Source organism: Mustela erminea, chromosome 11 (genome assembly GCF_009829155.1).
Source record: "Mustela erminea isolate mMusErm1 chromosome 11, mMusErm1.Pri, whole genome shotgun sequence".
NCBI classification, from domain to species: domain Eukaryota; kingdom Metazoa; phylum Chordata; class Mammalia; order Carnivora; family Mustelidae; genus Mustela; species Mustela erminea.
The window spans coordinates 52367014-52376165 of NC_045624.1; positions in this window are offsets into that span (position 1 = coordinate 52367014).

Consider the following 9152-nt stretch of genomic DNA (forward strand, 5'->3'; position numbering starts at 1 on the left):
GAACTCCCACAGACACCTTTGATTCAGCATGTCAGTGTCTCTAAGATGGTGTATCTGGAAAAATGGGGGATATTATTTTCATAGTGCCCAGTGGTAAAGCCTGGCAAATTAGAACCTGGGAGACTTGAACTTAATTATCCTGTATCTCAGGTTAGCATTTGGTGTTAGGCTCAAATTAATTCATCAACACCTGCTAAGACTGTGGTCCCAGCCCTCAAAGAGCTTTCAATGATCCATGATTCATGTCCTTGGTCTTTTAATGCCAATAAATCCATTTGGAAGCTTGGTTGCTTTTTCCCCACAGCCCAAAGTATTTTGCTTATCCTGATGGGAAGGCCCATTCATTTCCTAAAAATGAACAGGCTTCCTCTCATGGAATAATTAGATTGAAGGCCTGGATCCGTTCAAATCCTCTGAGAGTCTAGGTCCAATCCACTGGAATTAGTAATCACGGCGAACTTGGAGGTAGGGTATTTGACTCAAAAACTTTCCAGTGGGAGGAGGAAACTTCAACCAGAAAAGGGATCTTCTGGCAGAAAGATTGGTATTTATGCTTTTGCAATTGATGATAATCACCATAGGAAGGGCATTACTAATTCCAGTTCTCCAGGATGTTTTCTTTTCATTTCTCTATTAATTTTTAAAAAATTATAAAAGTAACACATACTAATTTAACTGTGGCAAGACTGCCAGCCCCTTAAGATGACCACTGTTAACAGCCGGATCACCACGCAAACCCTGCCACAGGCTCACACAAATGGATACAAACAGGCACCATAATTACACCTACAGGGTTGGGTTATTATTTATTTTTCAAGTCATGAAATCATATAATGCATATTACTCTGCAACGTGTTTTTCTCACTTAACTCTATATCATGAATAACCATCCAGGTCAGCTAATGTAGCTTTTACTGTTTTTAATGGTGCATAGTATAGCATGGTCCATGATTTCTTTGGCCAGTTTCCTTTCGATGAACACCCAGGTTGTTTCCAGTTTTCCATCTCTACAGGCAAGGCTACAGGAGACATCCTTATATATAAATTCTTATATAATGAAGCATTTATTACTAAACAGCTCTCAAAGTAAGATTGCCAAACTACAGAGTTGGCTGGTTTCTAGAACAACATTCATACATGAGCAGGGGAGGGGAAAAGGGAAGTGATGTACTTCTGTCTGTCAGGTAGTACTGTAGGTACTTTCCATAAGTTGTTTAATTTCATCTTGGTCTCCTGCCTGTGGTCGCGCCCCAGCCCCTCCTCTACATAACCCAGATAAGCATGTCACCCCTGTGCTTGGAAGGACTGTGGTTCCCACCCCCTCCAGGGTAAGGGCCAAGCTACTACGACAGCCCTCAAGGCTCTCCACAGTTTGATCTCCTCTGCCTCCTCAGTCTCTCTCGTGACCCTTTCCCGCTCACTTCACATTCCAGCACGCCCATTATTTGCTGTTACCCACCTTACCAGGTTGCTGCAGCCCTCTCCGCCTTTGCTCTGCCTTCCTCTCCGTTCTGATGGTCCCTCCTTACCTCATCCCCTGGCTCTGTTCTCACTCACCAGTTAGCACTCGGTCTCTGGCTCCTTCAGAATGGCTTTTGCAGGCTGGTTTAGGAGTTAGTAAAGCTGGATCATGCTGTAGTGATTCTGACCCACAGATCTCAGTGGCCTCACACACACTTATTGTTTGGGCGGTCAAAGTCTGCTTTCAGGTGTGGGTCATCATTCTCTCTGGCAGCTCTCCTTGCTGACCTGCATGGAGGGGCTGATGAAAGCTTCACCATCCTGTAATCGTATTATCCAGAACCCTTGGCTCTCCTGGTCCATGTGGCAGATGAAGAGAATACTGAGTGTCATGCTGGCAGTTAAATGTACTGTTAACTCCCATTCTTGGGCTGCTGGCCAGCCCTATTACACTGCCCTGCTTAAGTGCAAGGGGGCAGAAATGTAGTCCCCTCATGAGGCTGGAAGGAAAGGAGAATTGGACATAGATGAGCACTAGAAGCTTCTACTACAGATGAGATGCTGTCACTCTCTATATGTCTATTGAAATTATTATGTAGCATGAGAATAATTTATCTATGTCTTCTCTACCAGAGCAGGCAATTTTGGAGAGTAGAGAAGATTTTACCTTGTTCACTTTCATATCATTGTCTGGCACAGAGGAAAGGGCTGAGAAACTTGTGTTGACCAAATACATTCATACAAATCAACAATCGCGTGTTACAGATGAGACACTGAAGTTCAGAGAGGTCAGTTAACTCCCCTATGATCACACAGCTAGCAAAGCTGAATTTAAACCCAAGTCTGTCAGATTCCAAAACTTGTGCTTTTAGGAAAGGTTCCTAGAAGTTAAGATTCCAGGCGTGATATGGGACATTGAGCAGTTCACTTACTGGGGATGAATTCAGTTTTAGAGACCTAAGAACCTAATAGCTTCTTTAGTGTACCAAGTCTGGGATGCATCTAACCAAGAGACTTCCTCTTTGTGTTCTGGGAGCTGGTGTTGAAAAATTAAGCAGCCCTTTATGACCCCAGATCTCCCAGGTATGTACTTAAAACAAGGTATGAAAAACCAGTCCCCAGCCAAACTGAAGGACATTTAAGCCACTATCAGCCCTGATATTCCTCTGTCCTCACTTAATATATTTGAATTTAAATAAAACCCCCACTTTCATGTAATGTGTGTGGCAACAGAGTGCTGTAGAATTGGGGCTTGAAATTGACTTTGAGCCCCAGTTCTGCCACATCCTCACCCCATGTGGGACTTCTGAGCCTCCCTTTCCTTATTTTACTAAGTAACACTGACTATAAGAATTCTAACCTCAGGGGCGCCTGGGTGGCTCAGTGTCTGCCTTTGGCTCAGATCATGACCCCGGGGTCCTGGGATAGAGCCCATGGTGGGCTGCCTGCTTAGTGCGGAGTCTGCTTCTCCCTCTCCTTCTGCCTCCCACCCACTTGTGCTCACTCTCTCACATGCAATCTCTCTCTCTCTCAAATAAAGTCTTAAAAAGAAAAAAAAAAACTCACCTCAACTTTGTGCTCCATTCACTCAAAGTTCCAGTAGAACCTCAGGTAAGTATCCTACTATATCATGGTTCTCTGGAGAAGCAGAACCAACAAGAGATTATATATATATATATATACACATACACACACACACACATACATATATATATGTATGTGTGTGTGTGTGTATGCTTGTCTGTGTGTGTGTGTGTGTATGTGTGTATGGAATTGGCTCACACTGGAGAGGCTGAGAGATCCCAAGATCTGCAGTTAGCAAAGTAGAGACCCAAGAGAGCCAATGATGGAGTTCCAGAATCTGAAGACCCGTGACCCAGGCTGACAGTAAGTTCCATCTGAAAGTAGGAGAAGACCAGTGTTCCAGCTCAAGCATTCAGGCAGAGAGAGGGCGAATTCTGCCTTACCCAACCTTTTTGTTGTATTCAGGCCCTCAATGGATTGGATGAGGCTTACGCACACTGGAGAGGACAATTTGCTTTATTCAGTCGACATATTCAAACATTGATTTAGTCCAAGACACCCTCGCTGACACACTGAGAATAACATTTAATCAAATATCTTGGCATCCCACGGCCCACTCAAGTTAACACAAAATTAACTGTCACACCTAACCTTCCTTATGTCCCATAATTTGCATTATTTGTTAATGTAAAGATTCATGCTTGCATTCTTTCTATGTTGCTATTTTGTGTTTAAAAAGCATTGAAAGGCAAAGCATTAGAAGTAGAGTAATTTTACCTTCTAAAAATGATTTTAAGTGAAAATTATTTACTAAGGGTCCAGTGAGTATTCACTTCAAAATAATCCCCACCAATTTTCACTGTTTTCCCTTACCTTGATTAATTTACTTTTTTTTTTTTTAACTTAAAAACAAAAAGTAGACCTCCATGTTTAGAGCGGTTTTTGATTCACAATAAAATTGAGTGGAAGGTACAGAGGTTTCCCATAGAGGCCTTACCCTCACACATGCACAGCCTCCAGTCTTAGCGGTATCTGCCAGAGTAGGTACATTTGTTACAACCAGTAAACCCACACTGATACATTATTTATCCCAAATCAGTAGTTTCCATTAGGGTTCACTCTTGTACATTCTGTGGTTTTTGACAAAGGTATAATGACATGCACCCACCATTAGAATACACAGAGAAGTTTCACTGCCCCCAGAATTCTCTTGTTCCACCTATTCACCCCTTCCCCCATCCCCTGGCAACTACTGATCCTTTTACTGTTTCTCCAGCTTTGTCTTTCCCAGAATGTCATTATTATTAGAATGAGACGACCTTTTCAGATTGGCTTCTTTCACAGTAATATGCTGTTGCTTTTCCTATATGTCTTTTCAGGGGTTGATAGCTCAGCCCTGGTTTATTTTTATCCTAACATACAGCATTAGTTGAGATATAATACTTATTTATTGACATCCATGTTCATTGTTCATCTCCCCCACCAAAATGGAAGCTTCTGGAAGGCAGGGGCTTTGTTTTATCACTGTATCCCAGTTCCTATGAAAGTATTCAGGACATAATAAGCTCTCAAAAATATTTATTGAATGAATAAATGAACACACAAAACCTTTTTAACTATAAGCCTCCCATTTGGGGAATTATTTCTGATATATAAGAGTTAATCTGATAATTGCTATTTCAATGGCATTTTTAAAAAGATTATTTATTTATTTATTGAGAGGGAGAGAGAGCCAGCATGGGCTGGGGGAGGGGCAGAAGGAGAAGCAGGCTCCTCATTGAGCAGGGAGCCTGATGTGGGCTCCATGTGGGGCTTGCTGAGGGACTCCATGTGGGGCTCCATCCCGGACCCTGGGATCATGACCTGAGCCCAAGGCAGATGCTTAACCAACTGAGCCAACTAACTGTGCCCCTTCAATGAAATTTAAATGTGATATAGTCTTATAGTCGCTTTTGGTTAGGATACGGGGCTAGAGAGCTCATCAGTGACCAATGAAATAGAAGAAACCAGCAAAGCACTATTTTAATCTAGAAATAGAGTATAAATGAAAGTGGACTATTTAATTTTCTATCACCAGAAGTGCTTCTGGTGATAACTATCTAAAAAGTTTTAAAGTTTTCTATTATAAAAGCAATAAAGTTTCCCTCTCTGTATACCCATTGACCCCTTACCCACTCCCTAGATGTAACTTCTTCCAAGAGTTCTGAAAGTTTTGTGTAAAATATAAAATTTTTGTGTGGTTGGTCACAGATTAACTTAGTCCCCACACTTGGATTTACAAAAGACAACACCTTTGTGTTGCTCTGGTAGGTTATCTTTTTTCCCTCATAAGTCCTTTCCCATTGGGCAGAACAGAAGCCTAATTCTGTCAATAATGGGAGCTCAGTCTCTTCTGCTTTAAATAGTCTCCTGTTGCTTTGATATGGCTCCTTTCAAAGAAATGCTTGGTCTTTTGGCACTCCATTCCCCTGCCTTCTCCTGTCCAAGATGACACCTTGGGGAATTTATCCAGGAACTTACTGGTTCTGTGGTGGGAGCGTAGGTCATACTTTGTCCGCGTGGTTCGCCTGCTAGAATCTGCTCTTGAAGCCTATAGCTAGCAGCTGTGAGGCCTGTGCTCCCTCACATTGGCCTCGGACTCCACTGATCTGGGGGCTGTTAGCATGGCGGCCCCTCACTGTCACCCTCCCCAATTTACCTCTTCCCCGAAGCCCTCCTTTGTAAGTTGGTCAGCCAACACTACCAGGTACCTTCTGTGCCCCTTCCAGGGGACAGAGGAACTTGCATACACTCTCACTATACATGGAGCTAGGAGCATCCTGGGCGGCTAGATCCAGGTGCTTTTTCTGCCTTATCACATCAGAAGGATTTTTGTCTCTGATGGAATACATGGAAAACTGTAATGAAGCAGTATCTTTCTGGCCTATCAAGTGGAAAAGGAACAAGAGGCCCTCTGCTTTTGACTTTCCCTTCAACCTAACACTTACCCTCTGGGGGTTTGGCTTGGGAGGCAGGATTTCCATAACACACAAGTCTGACCCTCTGCCTCTCCTCTCTCTCTTTCTCTCTCCTTCCCAGAGCCCACTGAGCCTGAAGGTTGGGCTTTTACTTCCTGTCTTCTTTGTGTCTACTAGGGACTTCTCCTATGGCATATTCCTCTGCATGCCAACTCTAGTGCTATACCTTAGATTAAACACTAACTGAGAATTCAGGGAGAGGAATAAGCTTGTTGATAAGGGAACATACATACATTTGGAGATTCTTAAAAAAACGGTCCTGTTACATATGCATATCTTAGTTTAAACTACTCAAAGATGAGGTCATACTACATATAATGTTCTATTCTTTTTCAATTTAATATTTCTTGAAGATCTTTTCATTCATATTCACACACAAACACCAACCTATCATATTCTTTTTAAAGAGCTACATAACAGGGGGGCGCCAGGTGGCTCAGCCTGGGTGGCTCAGTGGGTTAAGCCTCTGCCTTCAGCCCAGGTCATGATCCCAGGGTCCTGGGATTGAGTTCCGCATCGGGCTCTCTGCTCAGCGGAGAGCCTGCTTCTCCCTCTCTCTGCTTGCTGCTCTGCTTACTTGTGATCTCTCTCCCTCTGTCAAATAAGAAAATTAAAAAAAAAAAAAGAGCTACATAACAGGTCATAAAAACTAACATAGTTTATTTAGCCAGTCTCCTCCTAAAGGATGGTTAGGTCATTTCCAGTCATTTTTAATACAAATATTACAATAGCAATTATTATTATACATAGTTTTGGTTTTCTTCCATGTTTGTATGAGTATATCTTTTGGCTCTATCTCTAGCAATGGAATTGCAGAACCAACTGGTCTGTGAATTTAAGATTATCTAAGAAAGCTGTGGCATTCTTCAATTTCATCTACTGATAAGAAAGTCATAGTTTTTCCTTAAGATAATGGATTTTTATAAGTATGTTAGTGATTAAGAGAGCATGAGAATGCATTTGGAAGAAAGAGAAGAAGAAACAAGAAGGAAAGAGATGAATCATTTGGCAAGCACCACTATAATGTGGAACCAAGTGTAAGGTTCATGGATGGAATCATACAGACTTGGGTGAGAATTCCAGCTCTGCCATTTATTAACTCTGTGACCTCAGTTTCCCCATTTATATGGGTTGTCGTGAAAATCAAATCAGATAATACATGTGCAGTATTTAGTATTTGATAAATGTTTATTCTCAGAGCTACTATTATGTGCCTGGTATACTATCTTAGATGTTTAACGTGTATAGACAATGAAGGGAATGCAAAAGGAAGCACTGGACTTTATTCCAAATTAGTTGGAAAAACACACCAAACCTGTCAGAAGCCATTAGGAAACAATGAAGACCTTCAAAAGCTCTAAGTTCCCTAGAAATTAAGATCTACGTTGGAGATTATTTATGTGGATAACTAAAAAAAAAATCTATGCCAGTGAGATAATTTCTTCTTGGGAGTCTGATGCTTTTAAAGAGTCTGCTTTAATTTCCCATGATTTTCTTGAAAGCATCTCATAAATCATATGACAGGCTGATATGTCAGCCTCATTTTTCAAAAGTTTGATTACGTGTTTGTCATGGTTTCTATAGAGTCAGCATCCTGAAATTCTTTTAAAAATGTTATTGGTATCTGCGTTGAAAAGTAGCTTCAGAGTAGAGTTGAGGTAGATTTGGTTCTTCCAGTTGGTTTCAAAGGGAAATTTTAGGCTTCTTTTTAGGAATATTTTGTGAAATGTCAGAGTCTTATGTGTTTCTCTGGTTAAGGGTGCGGTGGTGCCTGCCTGGGTCAATAGAGGAAATGATGAAATGATGAAACTTAACTGTGGCTCTGCTCAACCAGGGGCTGGAAGAGCAGCCACAGCCCCAAACCTGGCCATATTACATCATGACCTTCACTGGCAATGCTGTGGATACATTGTTTGGGATCTTCTTCATTCTCTCCTCTATTACTCATCTCTTACAGTTTTAGGGTGAGTCAGACCTGGAGTCAAGCCCTTATTCTGGCTCTTACTACCTGTATGACCTAAGGGAACTCTTTTCAGTTTATGCTTTCTCATAGTCCAATGGAGACAGATATCCACAAGTGTGCATTTTAGTAAGTGCCTCAGGAGATTCTGATATGGGAGGAAGCAGTGAGGACCTTTCGGGAAACTAAACTCTGGAGACGTGGGGTGACTTGCTTAAGACCATGCAACCAATCAGTGGCAAAGTCCGAAATTGATCTGAAATTTCCTGCTTCCAGGTTCAAGCATTTTGCCAATTAAAGCAGTGGCCTAGGGTGCCTTGGTGGCTAAGCTGGTTAAGCGACTGCCTTTGGCTCAGGTCATGTTCCTGGAGTCCCTGGATGAGTCCCTCACCAGGTTCCCTGCTCATCCGGGAGTCTGCTTCTTCCTCATACCCTCACCCTTCTCATGTTCTCTCTCTCTCTCTCTCATTCTCTCCGTCTCGAATAAATAAATAAAATCTTTAAAAAAATGAATGAAGTTAAAAAAAAAAAAAGTAGCGTCCTACCAGGGTTTGAGGTGGTAGGAGAAGAATCCTCTAGTATGTTCTCCAAACATAAAGCCCCTCAAGGTAGAAAGACAGACCCTAGACAGACCCACCCATTCAGTTCCAAGGTGTACCAGCTTCCTTGCCTCTCCTTCCTCCTGGTTTTCCCAGTGCTACTTCCCTCTTCTTCAAGCTTCAGGGAAAAACAGAGGAGTCACTGCAGGTACCTTCCATTCCCTCATCCCATATGTAATCGTCTGGAGGTCCTATCAATTTTCCCTTGTAAATTATGTTCAAATTTATCTACTTCTGTTTGTCTTCACAGCTACCACTCTAGTCCAATTTTCCAACACCTCTCACCTGGACTGTAACTTTCTTGTCTGGTCTCAGACTGAACTTGTCACAAGGTGATTCTGCTGTCTCTGTCTCTCCCATCTGGTTTAAAAACCTTTAAGGACAACCTGTGGTGATTAGGTTGGAGACACAACATGACGTGACCTCCAGTACCCTGCAAGGTCTGGCTCTTTAGTCTTATCTTGTGGCATTCTTCTCTTCTTTGTACTCCTTCTTCCAGTTACTTGAATGTGACAGCTTCTCCTTGCCATGGGGCCTTTGTCCACATTGCTCTGTGACGTGGAACACTCTCCCTTCTTCCTTTGCCGAGTC